The sequence below is a fragment of the Camelus dromedarius genome, chromosome 5 (genome assembly GCF_036321535.1).
Source record: "Camelus dromedarius isolate mCamDro1 chromosome 5, mCamDro1.pat, whole genome shotgun sequence".
Classification (NCBI taxonomy): domain Eukaryota; kingdom Metazoa; phylum Chordata; class Mammalia; order Artiodactyla; family Camelidae; genus Camelus; species Camelus dromedarius.
The window spans coordinates 51,957,342-51,972,734 of NC_087440.1; the positions used below are offsets into that span (position 1 = coordinate 51,957,342).

Sequence of the window (15,393 nt, forward strand, 5' to 3'; positions counted from 1 at the left end):
TACTATTATAAAGAGATATTCTCCCTAATCTGTTATTTGGTTACCCAGTGGTATAGTCAATACAGGGAAGCATAATAGGTTTGTGTTTTTTTTCATTGTTTCCAGAATTTTTTTTCTTTTTTTTAAATGGAAGTATAGTCGATTTACAATGTTATGTTAATATCTGTACAGCATAGTGATTCTTTGTTTTTATTTAAAACATTTTTCAAGGTAATGAATCAATGCCCTATCACATTTTGAAGGTGATCAGTTCTTTTTGAGCTCACAGATTTAAACATTTGATTTTTTTAATTTCATCAAAATTACTAGTATCATGATTGAAGCTCCAGTTGTCCCATCTTTGGCCAGTGAAATCTTCAGGTGGGCTGTGAACTTTTTTGAGTCGATCCTAACAGACTTGGATAAGCTCCTTGGTATTTGATAAACAAGATATTCCAGGCTCATCTTACTATTTTGTGTCACTGATTTGGAATCAGCCATTTTTTCCCAGAGGCTCTGGTTTCTTTTAATGAGAAATAGTATTTCAAGACCACAATTTGGGCACTAGGGATGCTCATTGCTAATAGGTCGGTCACTGTTTCTATTCTCTGTCTTTGCCTCTATATATTTATCTATATTTATATATGTATATAACTTTTATATGCTATATATAATATGTAAAAATATATACTTTTTGAATCATTTAAAAATAAGTTGCAAGCATCGTGACAGTTCACCCCAAAAGACACTCTCAATGAGTTTCCACCCCTGATATCATTTAAAAGAAATTTAAAAAGGAACTCTCCTACGCTGTTGATGGGAATGTAAATTGGTGCAACCACTACGGAAAACAGTATTGAGACTCCTTAAAAAAGTAAAAATAGAGATACCATATGATCCAGCAATTCCATTCTTGGGCATATATCTGGAAAAGACAAAAACTCTAATTTGAAAAGATACATGTACCCCAATGTTCATAGCAGCACCAATTACAATAGCCAAGACATGGAACCAACCTAAATGTTCACAAGAGATGACTGGATAAAGAAGTTGTGGTCTATTTATACAATGGAATACTACTCAGCCATAAAAAAGAATAAAATAATGCCATTTGCAGCAACATGGATGAACTTAGAGATGATCATATTAAGTGAAGTAAGTCAGACAAAGACAAATATCATATGATATCACTTATACGTGGAATCTAAAAAAAATGATACAAATGAACTTATTTACAACACAGAAATAGACTCACAGATATAGAAAACAAACTTACGGTTTCCAAAGGAGAAAGGGGAGGAGAAGGATAAATTAGGAGTTTAGGATTAACATATATGCATGACTATATATAAAATAGATAAACAACAATATAACACAGGGAACCATATTCAATATCTTGTAATAACCTATTTGGAAAAGAATCTGAAAAAAGAACATGTACATGTATGTATATATAAAACTGAATCACATTGCTGTGCACCTGAAACATTGTAAATCAACTATACTTCAATTAAAAGATTAACATTCACTTGATTATATCAACTAATATACAGTCCATATTTGAATCTCCATTTATCCCCAAAATGGCACTTATATTTTTTTAATAGATCACAGTTTTTTTTTTAATTCTTAATGACATAAGCTAGGACATTTACATGTTTTTAAATTCAAGATGAAATCTGGATTTATGAACTATGTTTGATAATGTCTCTTTAGTAAAATAGTATCCCTTCACCTTTTCTTTTTTCTTTCCTGACATTGACATTTTGAAAACTTGGAGCCGTTGTCTTATAGAATGTACCACAATTCTGGACTGGTCCTAATGATTAGATTCAAGTTAAACATTTTTTTCAAGACTACTACATAAATGATACTGTGTATTTCCCCACGTAGCTTATGGGAAAGAGGCACAGAGTGTAAATTTGTTCTGTTATTACTGAAAAACAAAGTTTGATTACTTGGGTAAGGTGTGTCTGCCAGATATCACCACAAGCATAAATTTTTTCCTTTTTAATTAAAAAAGAATCTGTGGGGTGATAATCTGAATAATACAACTATCTTATTCCCCAACAAACTTTTACCCAATGGTTTCAGCATCCTTTGTTAATCCTTGCCTGAGTCAATTATTATATAAGGCTTACAAAATGATGATTTCTAATGAAATCATTTCTTCTTTATTTATTATTTCTCCTCTCTATATTATTTTCCTACAAAGACGATCTTTTCCTCTTTTCTCTCTCCCCACCTCCTCTCTCCCTCTCACTATGAGAATCATGGATTTTTAAATGATATTATTCAGTGTGGCCAGTGGCAACACCTTTGAGCTGGCTCCTTCAAGGAAATGCCTTGTCCACTTTAGCTTTCTTGTCACCATCAGGGCATTTTATAAAATATATGGAAATGCATAATGTAAGGTCACACACCACATATCAATTTCTAGCACAGTGACAGCATCCTGCCATAGTTGTTGAAATGAACTAAATGTGCATGCTTTTGAATCATGACCCTTCTTAGTGTAAGTCTAGCACAAAGAGCATTCATTGCAAGTAGTTATCTAATGAAAGGGAGAGGGTGATGTGGTGGTTTGGGAGTCAGGCTCAGCAGGGACTAAATTCTGTTATAGTCCATTAAAAGTTTAATAGACCATTAAGGTCTTAAGAAGTGGTTCAACCTTCCTGAATTTGTTTACCAATCTGTTTAAAAAAGAAAAAAGAAGAGAGAGAGAATAATAAGATAATAATAATAAGATCTATCTGATAGGATAGAGGTTTACAGTGTCCGGCTTGTTGCAGGCATTCAGTAAATATAGCAATTACAGGGCAACTAGAGTCTGAAAAGATTGAACAGCATGAAAATCCAATTTAATACTCTTGTTTGTTTGCTTTCTGTGCCAGATGAAAACACACATCAGAGACGGAGCCTGTGGAAGGCTGCTGTTGGGTACAAACGTGGTAGAAATCTACCTTGTTTTTATCCCATCCATGACTGAGAGAAGAGACCCTGATTTGTGGGTGAGCTTTTCTTTTCTGTCCACAAGATAAGTGCCTGTCTCCTCCCTGGTTCTTCCTCCCTCTCCTCTTCTTTCTTTTTTTCCTTCCTTCCTTTCTTTTATATTAGGGTAAAATAGATAAAGTATTAAATTTACCATTTTAATCATTTCCAAGTGTACAGCTCAGTGGTATTAAGTACATTCACACTGTTGTGCAGTCACCACCATCTACCTCCAGAACTTTCTATCTTCCCAAACTGAAACTTTATACCCATTACACACTAACTCCCCACTCTCCCCTCCCCACTGCCCCAGTAAATACCAGTCTACTTTCTGCTTCTATGAATTTGACTACTTTAGATAACTCATGTATGTGGAACCATACAATATTTGTCTTTTTATTTTTGTTTTTATTAACAGCTCACACCCCGTTTCTTATTTAAAAGTGTTTTGTTATAAAAGGAAAAAAATACAAAGCAGTATAAAAGACTGACAGCATCATCAAGTTTCTTACACGATTTTCAACCTACCAGGAAGATAAACAAATAACCAACAACAGGGGGACAAGGCCTTTTCCTTCTGTTTGCTCTCAGTAAGAAAAACCAAAACTTCTATCATTGAGTACAAACAAAATTAAGATGAGGAGAGAAAATCCTCTAGGTAAATGGCTTTTCTGGCATTCTATATTTTTCCCCTTAAACTATCACCTTATTTGGCTATTTCTACATTTTAAAAAGCTTTTGAGGATAAGCCATCACCTACCACTTGGCGGGTTGGATGGGGCGCCAGGTTCTGAAGGGAAATGAGGATGAGGTTGGGGGACAGGGGGAAAAGGTTACAACCTATAGCCTCTGTCCCAAGGGAATGTGGCTTTTCAGCTCTGGGGAGACTGCCTCAGTGACTGATTAAGGGCTATATCAGAAATGTCCAAAGAAGAGAGGAAGAATTCAGTCCAATTCAGTCTCTCCCCTCTGAGCCAGAAGGGTCTCCAATGACCCTACCTCTCATAGGCCAAGTCTCATCTCATAGGTCCCATCTCTTCTCAGGTCAGATGCAGCTTGCCCTGCAGAGGCATGCAGAGGTACCATCACCCCACGGGCACTGTGGGGCTCTGCTGCTGTACCTCCTTCAGCAGTAACCACATCACAATTTGGATGTTATGGGAAAAACATCCCAGCCCTCAGATGGCAGAAGCAGCCATCCTGAGCCCCCTCTTCCTGTTTGTTGGAGTCATCTCCAAGCCCAGCAAGACGCCTGTGATTCTGCATACCCACAATAGTCTGAATGATAGATGAGCTGCTGTCTATGTGAGCAGCTTCTAGTGGACCAAAGACCAGCAGCTGGTCCCAGGTTATTCACTTTGTAGGAGTCCATGATGTGGTGGAGCTGAAATTTGCAGAGAATGGAGCAAAAGGCCAGTCCAAGGGGTACGCTGAGGAGGCGGCAGCCTCTGAAAACTCTGTCCACAAATTGCTGGAAACTCCTGCCAGAAAAAGTACCTAATGCAGAAAAAGGTGAGGTCAGCCACCTGGCAGAATCTGTCATAGTTTGAGTCAGAGGTTCAGAATGTGAATGTGTTTGGGTCTCATGAGTGGAAATAGCTCCATGGGACCATACCTGAGATTCTAGTGATTCTGCTGATGGATGGACCACACTCTGAGAAATTTTACCTTCATCCGTCCACATGAATAAGCCACCCAGTGCCCAACTTCAGTCGCCCTCTTCAGCCCTTCACCTGATCGGTCTGCCCCACCCCCAATTCCACTCCTACCACTTCTCTCCTCAAGCTTTGGAGTCCCTCCTTTTCCTTCTGGCACCCACCATGAGCATCTTATGCTCCTCCATTGCCTCGTTATTTAGATGTACCTCCCCCCTGGGCCATTCCACCCTCCCTTTGCCTCAATCCAGCCTTCTTTCCCCACCCAATGGTGAGGTCTCCACCAGATATTTACTTGAAGGTCTTTGAACCCTCTGACCACCCTAGCAGCCAAGATTTGGGCTTTCCACCCTCTATGGTGAGTGAAGCTGAGTTTGGAGTGATTATGAAGCAAAACAGAGCCATTTTCAACAGTGCCACTTCTAAAGCACTATCTGGAGCCAGTGCAGGGGATGACAGGGCCTCGACTGGGATGCTGCTCACAGCTAATTACTGGTATCAAACAGTCTCAGGTCGTCAATGAGGAGTGTTGCTGTGTCCTCACCTCCTCTCTTAGAGCTGTCTTCATGGCACTGAAGCCAAGTCCTTCAGTGTGGGTGCCAGCAGGAGCTCTTCCAGAAAAAGACATCTGTTCTGGGAGAGATCATCTAGCTGGTCCCATGAGAGCAGCAGGAGGCACCAGAACCTGCTTATAATGAAGACCAGCATGGTCATTATTTCCAAGAAAGGAACCAGGTACACGAGAGATACCAGAGGATTGGGACTGGCACCACTGAGAAAGGAATCTGGTTGGAAGCAAATGTTTTTCAGTGGACTTGCATCTCCCTACCTTCACCAGGCATGTTTTGTGGATGTACCAGAGCATTTTGAAGCCCTGAATTCCTCTGAGCAGGAAGAAGCATTTGTCCCCTTTGCCAGCAGATGACACAAAGGCTTCACCTGAGGCAGATATAAGCTGATATGTGTCCCTTTTAAGATCCACCCCGAGCCTGCCCTCTATTATTGTCATCAGATTTTGATAACTGGGGACAGCTCTCTGATTAGTCCAAGCAGTCCCTGCTGCGGGAACAGACAGCTTTCTTACTGGAAGAACTGCAGGAATTTACTAAAATGCACTGACAGGAACATGGAAACACGTGTAGGAGTGGATCTTGAAGGTGTTGGACAGAGGGGCATGGAGTGTTAAGGGAGGCATTGTACAGGGAGCACTTACTGGCCTGGAAGCACCCTCTCGTGACTCAGGATTTGACTTCCCGGCAAGGATACTTCATAGGTTGCTGGCTGGGTTCTTTGTTGGTTAGACATGAAAATAACTTACAATAAATGAGGCAGAAAAGCCACAACTGCCCAGGCGAAGCATGGAGAGAAGAGTCATCAGGGCATGTTACACTGGCTTATTATGTGACACTGAGAATCTAACCAGTGACTGTGTTCCCCAGGAAGAGGTCCAGAAGACAGTCCCTCCACTGAGACAAGAAGGAAGGCGCTGGTGAGGGAAGAACTGGCCGCCGTGAGATGTCAAGGACACTGTCCTCTGCAGGTCTGACCACACCACCCTGCCCCGCTCATCTGATCCCAGCGCAGACCTCAGGAGGGGACCCTGGAGCTGGGCAGCGGGCAGTTCCTGTGAACAGCCACTGTCTCGCCTTAAACACATGACTGGACATCTCTCTTTCTGCCTTAGGACTTTCTCTAGTCCTCTCAGTCTGCATAGCTGTGATCTGGGAGTGCGGGGATGTTAATGCCTTAGGGGATGAATTTCTCAGTGAATGAGGAGCAAGCAGTTAGTGAACGAATCCCCCCCACCTCCCTGTCCTTCAGCGGGACAATCCTGGGACACATTCGCCACAGTCCTGGGAGGGCCTGTGGCGGGACGAGTCTCTGATGTCCACAGTGGTAGAAGCTCTCCCTGTATAGGCCTCAGGGACAGGGTGCTCGAAAAGTCAAAAAGTCTCTGTTAATTATGCTTTCTCCTCTTGTCTCCCTCTCTTAATAGCTTCACTCCTGCTCTCTGGGGTCACCTCCCAGTTCAGCTGCCACACCCCAGTCCTTGACTCACTCTTTGCTTTCAAGGGAGCCACAACTAAGGCTCATCTTCTGTGCTGGAACTTCAAGTTCCTAACATTCATGTCTGGGTAGCACCGCCTGCTGCGCACCAGTCAGCCTATTAAATATCCTCATTTGAAAACCATGTCAGCTGGCTCAGCAGTAACTGCCCCTTGGTAACATTAGCTTTCTCAGAACTACATTTCACTCTCTCTACCCCAATTCCTTATAGGGGAGAGGCAGTATTTTTCCTACAATATTTCCCCCAACCCCTCATGAAGTCCTTGATGGCAGAGCCAGCTCACAATACAATATGTGTGAGCAAAGAGCCAGAACTAGCCAGAACTACTGTGTTTCATAAAGAGCAGTTGTTATTAAAAGCAATAAGGGGACCCAATTAGGTCTAGTGCAATGGAAAGTAATTGCATTTTCTCATGGAAGCATTTTAGTGTGTCCAAGTGCTCAGCCTTAATTCTCCACGCTCACTCTCATTACTTGTTTGCACTGCCATTTGCTAAGACCTGTCTTTCCTACGTTATTACCCTTCCTGTTTATTCTGCAACTGACTTATTTTCAATCTGTAAAACGTGAGATGGTTCTGTCTGCACCCTTATCAGGAGAAAGAATCCTTCCTGATTTAGATCCCAGATCTTGAAGTGTTCTCTCTCTGGCAGACCCGAAGCCTTGCCACTTCATTTGAAAAGCTTCCAGAATCCCATTTCCTCCGAAGATCTTCTCTCTGAGGAGAACAATATTGTACCAGCTCCAGCCTCTTGAAACTCAGAATCTCTCACAGCCCCTGGTTCCTGACCTCCCACGAGAGGCCCTCAGCCCCCCACAACCACTGAGATTCAGACGGATTGTTTAGATGCTTCTTTGTCCTCAGTGTTATGATTTTTCAATTAGAAATTTCTTGACATCAAACATAATGTCTTTGTAATTCAGTTTCTAGCACAAGGTCATGCACAGAGAAACACTTAATACAGTCTTTTTTATGAAGGTTGAACCAGAGGTAAATTCAGGCAACACAAAAGAAAAATTTCAAATGTCGTATGTTAACATCTAACAAGTGAACAATCTTTTGCTTGGGTTAATATTAGAAGGCTCAGCGAGTAGGTTCACATAGCTACAATGTAGAAGTCAAAAGTAACTTTAAAACACACAGATAGCAGTTAGTTATATGGGTTGGTGAGAAGACATCACAGACCCAACTGTATTCTTATATACTGTTGAATGTCCTCTATGGCATAAAGATAGTGATACAGTAATATTGTAGATCTGCCATCACCAGTGGTGTTCTGTCGTGTCTATACAGACCTAAAGGGTATAAGAAAAATCATGGCCCTGGATAGGAGCTTGGTCCACTAATCGACTGTTTAAGAAATATTAAATATGAATGGAGCAATAGGAATTATCTGATTCAACTCCCTGACTTTATACTTGGGGACTCTGAGGTAAAGAGACTTGGAAATAGTGGAATAGGGTCTTCTGATGACTAGGCCTGTATTCTTCTAACATGCTACGTGAATGTGGGGAGTGAGCTGTTAATTCTCCCCAAGCTGCAGGCTTCTCAGGAAGCCAGGAAAGATTTCTAGGGATCTATACAAAGGAAAAAAAATCCCAAAATGTAGACTAAAATTTTATGAACACAGATATTCATTATAGGCTGCTTATAATAAACAGAAAATTAGAAATTACCTGAATTCTAAGAGAAGGAAATAGGTAAATAAAAGGATAATGGAATAATAGGATAATGCACAATGGAATATTATGCCAACATGAAAAAGCTTCTATAAAAAATTTAATACCATAGAGAAAACCAGGATACTAAATTTATATAGAGAATATTATCTCACTGGTATAGACATAAATACAGCATAGAAAAAATACAGACAAAAGCATACTAAAATGGTAACTATGGACATCATGTATCTTTAGGTGCTGAAACTAGTTGGTGATTTTTATTAAAAAAAAAATGTTCTGTACTTTTCATAATGATTTTCTACCAGGAAAACCTTTCTACCAGAAATGAGTAAGATCATCTAAAATGTATTAGTTAATTAAAAAAAAACTAAATTTTTACATGAAAGGTAGTTTTCAGTATCTCTGCATCAATCTTTGAATGAGACAGGGTGCATATCAGGAGAAGCCAGACTTTTTTCTCATAGTCATGTACTGATGGGGACATTTTTGACATGCAAAATACAAAGGAAGTAACATCAGAAAATATCAACTGGTTTTACTAATTTGTGACTCTGATAAGAAAACTACTAAACTTTTAGATTTTGGTTGGGTTTGGTTTTACTCCAGGCCCAGCATTATTTTTTCCACAGCTTTTCTTGATTTTGTTTTGGATGATAGTATAAAAATTATGGTCACTGTGAGTTTGGGTCCTCCAAGAAGTAGATGCCAAGATGGGGTAAGATGTGCAAGAGAGGGTAACAGGGTAAAGGGGGAGAGGTAAAGGAGGAGAGAGCGGGGAACAGCAGAAAGAGCTTTCGGATGGAAACAAAGGTCTGACTCTTGTGGAAGGAGAAGGGTAAGGAGCGTCAGGTAGTAAGAGTCTCAGACAGCAGCCTGGTTCCCAAAGAGGTTCAGCCAAGCCAATGGGTAGTGCTCGAGCTAAGTCAGCCATCGTGTTTCTCAGGAATAGGACCACATTTGTATCCTCGTCATGCTCAGTCACTGACTGGAAGCAGCCTGTGGGAATTGTGACCTTGGCACAAATGCGGTGGGGCATACACAGGGAAAGCTATGACGGCCGCAGTCAACTACGACCATCACAGCAGACATCTGAGCAGCACAAGTTCAGGGCCACCACGGTCATTAAGATGCACATTACAAGAAGATGGATAGATGGATGGTTCCCCAAGTCTTTGAAACACAGAATGAGTGACCTTGATATTTTCTTGCAGTTCATCCCTATAGACAAATGTGTCAAGAGGCAATGCCTAAAGCAACTTGGAGTGAAGCACATTTGCATTTGTGGGTTGATTGTGCGTATCACTTTCTAATTGCCTCACAGATATAGAAAGAGTTATTGTGTTCATATTTAACTTCTCCAGATGAACTTTGGCTGGGGACAGGCAGCTCATCTATTCTGCCTTCCTGTGGTTTTGTTTTTGCTAATTCTCTATTTCAGGTAAATATAGTATAGATAATAATATATTGTAAATGAGACACCAATTCAGAACATGTCACAGTATTTCCTTTACTTTTATTTTATTTCCTTTGGAAATACTGGCTCGACAGAGACTATAATTACTGGAAAGCAGAAATGCAATGCTGTCATACAAACTGAAGTGTTTCTACTATATCTCTGAGGCGCTTAATCAATTCAGCCAAAGCAATCAACAAAACTGGTTGTTTATTGTTGTAATTCCAAATCACCTAATGACTAACTGGGTTTCTTCAGATTTAATTGACTAGATGTTGAACCGCTGTGACAACATAAACCAGCATGCCCAAATGGCTAAGATGGCAGAAAATTCACTGTTGCTAATATTAATGAGTGAAACTCCTTTCAGTTATTTTACACTTGAAGCAAAAACACGATTGAATTGTAAAATGGTTACAACAGCCAGGAAGTGTGGATAGTACAATAAGTGTTTATTAATTTAAAAAATTCCCTTGCTATAACTGAGGGGTGACTGTATTTTAAAGCTTTGTCTCTGGAATCTTCTTCATTGGTGTACCTTTGTGTTTCTGGGGCAGAACAAACCCTGTATGCTCTGCTCATGGTATGAGTTCCATGATGAGTTCAACAGTGACTTCTTTTTTGTTTGTTTGTTTGTTTTACTTTATTGTGGTAAGAATATTTAATGTGAGATATACCACACTCCTAACAAGTTTCTAAGTGTACAAAATACTATTGTTGAAAAAAAATTTTTTTTTCAGATCTCTAGAGCTTATTCATCTTACTTAACTTTTGTTCTTTATGCCCATTGATTAGTAGGTCTTCATTTCTCCTCCCCAGTCCCTGACAATCACCATTTGGCTCTTTGATTCTATTAATATGAGTATTTTAGATACCTCATATAAGTGGATTTATATGGTACTTGTCTCCTGTGATTGGCTTATGTTACCTAGTGTAATATCCTCCAGGCTCCTCCATGTTGTCACATATTGCACAATTGTCTTCTTTTTTAAGGCTGAATAACATTCAGTTGAATGTATGTACCACACTTTCTTTATCTTTCCATCTGTCAATGGACATTTAGGTTGTTTCCATATCTTGGCAACTGTGAATAGTGCTGCAATGCTCATGGGAATACTAATAGCTCTTTAAACTCCTGATTTCAATTCTTTTGGATAAATACCCAGAAATGGGATTTCTGTATTACATAGTAGTCCTATTTTTAATTTTTTGAGTCATCTCCATAAAATGGTGGCTGCACCATCTTACATTCCCACCAACAGCGTGCAAGGGTTAAAATTTCTCCACATCCTTGTCAACACTTGTCTGTTATTTTGGTAGCAGCTATCCTGACAGATGTGAGGTGATATCTCATTGTGGTTTTGATTTGCATCTCCCTGATGTATAATGTCATTGAGTACTTTTTCATATACCTGTTGGCCATTTATATGTCTTTTCTGTAGAAATGTCTATTCAAATCCTTAGCCCATTTTTTAATTGGTATATTAGTTTTTTCTGCTATTGAGTCGTAAGAATTCCTTTTATATTTTGGAGATTAACCCCTTATCATATATATGGTTTGGAAATATTTTCTTCCAGTCTGTACATTGCCTTTTCACTCTGTTGATTTTTTTTTTTTTTTTTGCAGCAGGGGGATGTGCAGAAGCTTTTCTGTTTGATGTAGTCTCATTTGTTTTTGTTGTCTGTGCTTTTGATGTCATATTCATGAAATCTTTGCATAGACCAATGTCATGAGGCTTTTCCTGTGTTCTTTTTCCTAGGAGTTTTATAGTTTCCAGTCTTACATTTAAGTCTTTATTCCAATTTGAGTTGATTTTTGTATGGTGTAAGGTAAGAGTCCATTTTCACTCTTTTGCATGTGGATATCCAGTTTTCCCAGCACCATTTATTGAAGAGACTATCCTTTCCCATTGTGTATTCTTGATGCTCTTGTTGAAGATCAATTGGCCATGTATGTGTGGGTTTATTTCTGGGCTCTCTATTCTGGTCCATCGGTCTAGAGGTCTGCTTTTATGCCAGTACCATATTGTTTTGATTATGATAGCTTTGTAATATATTTTCAAATCAGGAAGTGTGATGGCTTTGATTTTGTTCTTTCTCAAGATTGATTTGGCTATTCGTGGTCTTTTATGGCTCCATATGAGTTGGAGAACTGCTTTTCTCTTTCTGTTAAAAATCCCAGCAGAATTTTGATAGGGATTACTTTGAATTTGTAGATTGTTCTGAATAGCATGGAGATTATAATATTATTAAGTCTTCCAGTCCATGAACATGGGATGTCTTTCCATTTGTGTCTTCTTTTATTTAGTTCATCAATGTTTTGTAGTTTCAGTTATAAGACTTTCACCTCCTTCGTTACATTTATTTCTAAATACTTAATGTCTTTTTGGTGCTTTTGTAAATGGGATTTTTTTTTCCTGATTTCCTTTTCAGATTATTTGTTGTTAGTGTATGGAAACACAATTGAATCTTGTATGTTGATTTTGTATCCTGCAATTTTGCTGAATTAGTTTATTAATTTTAACAGTGGACTCTTTAGGATTTTTTATATGTAAATACATATCATCTGCAAATAGGGACAATTTAACTTCTTTCTTTCTGATTTGTATGTCTTTTATTTCTTTTTCTTGTCTACTTGCTCTGGCTAAAACTTTTAGTACTATGTTGAATAGAAGTGTCAGGAGTGAGCATCCTTGCCTTATTCCTGATCTTAAAGGAAAAGCTTTCAGTTTTTCACCATTAAGTATGTTAGATGTGGGCTTTTCATATTTGGTCTTTATTTCAGTGACTATTTCTTGATGTGACATGTGTTACTCTAGAAAGAGAAAGAAGGAATCAGACAATTTCAGTATGTGATTCATTCTCAAAGTGTGGTTCCTGGACCCAGCAGTATCAGTATGTACCCAGGAACTTGTTAGAAATGCAAATCCTCAGGCCCACCCCAGACTTACTAAATCTGAAACTTTGGGAGTGGGGCCAGCAATCTGTGTTTCAACAAGCCATCTGCATGATTCCAATGCATGCTAGGAGGATGTCTGACTAACACTATTTCCCATGGTGTATTCTTCAGAAAAATATTCTGTGAAATATTAGCAAGTGTTATGCAACAGCAGGATTCCTTACTTGAATAAATTTGGGAAATTTGGGGCTAAAGAAGCTAAGTAGAGCCCATGGACCATGCCCCTTCACAGAGGTCCCCTACAGGTCATTTCTCCAGACCTGCCACTATATACAGGCAACTGTTTATGCCCCACGAATAGCACCTGCCATGTTCTTTCTCCAAGAGCCTGGTTCCCCATCTCTCTCAGCCATTCGGAGAAAGAGTTCCCTTTCCCTCTGTCCAAAGTCCATCTTTCTTTTTTCCACCCTAGTATGACTGACAGGGGGAAACTCAGTCTGGTCTGATGCCCCACCTCCTCCACTGCATGGCAATCACAGCAATTAATGGGCAACATATTAACCAAAGTGTAGTTTACTCAGCCCTAAATTTTGGTCTGAGGCATCTATATTTGTATTATTTCATTGGTTCGGGGGCTTTCCCCAAATTAATGTGAAATTATTTGCTTTACATCTATTGAAAGGCAAAACCTAAAAAGGGCTTGCCTGTAGAATAGATTCTGTCCCCATTTTAACATGCAGAAATTAGTGAGGTGGCCCCCAGATAGCAGGTTTTCAGTTCTGGCAACTTAAACTTCAAATTCTACCTCTAGCAGCAGGAAGAAACTGCAGGCAGCTTAAAATACAGGTTTGTCCCTGATATAAGGACTACTCAGTAAGACTTAAATGAGAGAGTCCAAATTACTTTTTCATTTCTTAAAAAAATTAAAATACTCCAATGCTTTAAAATTTTACTTTATTTCATTGTTGGTTCAACATTGTAAGCCAAAGAGCAGGAGGATGAGCGGAAAAAGCAGAAAAAGGAATTACTCCAGCCTCTAAAGAAAATAATATTGCCTCCAACAGTGTAGGACGGCTCCCTTCTCTCCACAGCCTCTCCAGCATTTATTGTTTGTGGACTTTTTAATGATAGCCATTCTGACTGGTGTGAGGTGATACCTCATTGTAGTTTTGATATGCATTTCTCTGATAATTAGAGTTATTGAGCATTTTTTTTCATGTATCTATTGGCCATTTATATGTCTTCACTGGAAAAATGTTTGTTTAGGTCTTCTGCTCATTTTGGGGGTTGGTGGGTTTTGTTTGTTTGTTTGTTATTGAGTTGTATGAGCTGTGTGTATATTCTGGAACTTAAGCCCTTGTCAGTTGCATCATTTGCAAATATTTTCTCTCATTCTGTAGGTTGTCTTTTCTTTTTCTTTTTCTTTTTCAGTTTCCTTTGCTATGCCAAAGCTTATGCTGTTTGGTGCAGCCATTAATGAAAACAGTATGAGAATCCTTTAAAAAACTAAAAATAGAAGTACCATATGATTCAGCAGTCCCAGTCCTGGGCATATATCTGGAGGAAACCCTAATTCAAAAAGATACATGCACCCCAGTGTTCATAGCAGCACTATTTACAATAGCCAACACATGGAACCAACCTAAATATCCATCGACAGAGGATAGGATAAAGAAGTTGTGGTATATATATAATATATATGTATACCACATACGTATATAATATATACATATGTGTGTGTATATATATATACACAATGGAAACTACTCAGCCTTAAAAAAAACAATGAAATAATGCCATTTGCAGCAACATCGATGGACCTGAAGATTGTCATACTAAGTGAAGCAAGCCAGAAAGAGAAAGACAAATATCATATGATATCACTTAAATGTGGAATGTGAAAATTAACACAAATGAACTTATTCACAAAACTGAAACAGACTCACAGACATAGAAAACAAACTTATGGTTACTAGGGGGGAAACAGGGTTGAGGGGTGGTGGAGAGATAAACTGGGAGCTTGGGATTTGCAGAAACTAACTACTATATATAAAATAGATAAACAACAAGGTCCTGTACTATATAGCACAGTGAATTATATTCAATATCTTGTAATAGCCTATAATGAAAAAGAATATGAAAAGGAATACATATATATGTATAACTGAATCACTATGCTGTACCCCAGAAATTAACACAATATTGTAAACCAACTATACTTCAATTAAAAAAATAAACCAATAAACAATAATCTTATGCCAAAAAAAAAAAAAAAAAGAAAGAAAACAGTATTGCATTTCTTGTCTGGCTTTGCATGGGTCAAGATATATCCTACATGATGAACTACAAATGCCTAATGACCATCTGGGGAGAAGCCTTCCAAAGTCTGGACCTTGAAAAAAGCTGATAAAATCTGGGTGACATATAACCTGGGAGATTAACTCAAGCATGACTTTAGAGTTAAAACCTCTTAAGGGAACACACCAAATCATGCCAAGTTGCTCATGCCCTGTCGTAATGAGAACAGTTCTGAAGGAGAAAGGGCATTAACTTAAAGGTTGTTGGCGTGGCAAACAATAGATGACGTCTCATCCTTTTATATCCTATAATAAGTGTGTGTCATCCCAGCCTTTCCTCTAGTTCCTCTGACTCAAATTCATGCATTG

The 15,393-nt window shown here is 39.0% G+C and overlaps 1 pseudogene; it reads left to right on the forward strand.

The window, feature by feature from the left end:
• The first annotated feature begins 313 nt into the window (after positions 1 to 313).
• LOC105091469 (cleavage and polyadenylation specificity factor subunit 7-like) lies at positions 314 to 14,628 on the forward strand (annotated as a pseudogene).
• The last annotated feature ends 765 nt before the right edge of the window (positions 14,629 to 15,393 follow it).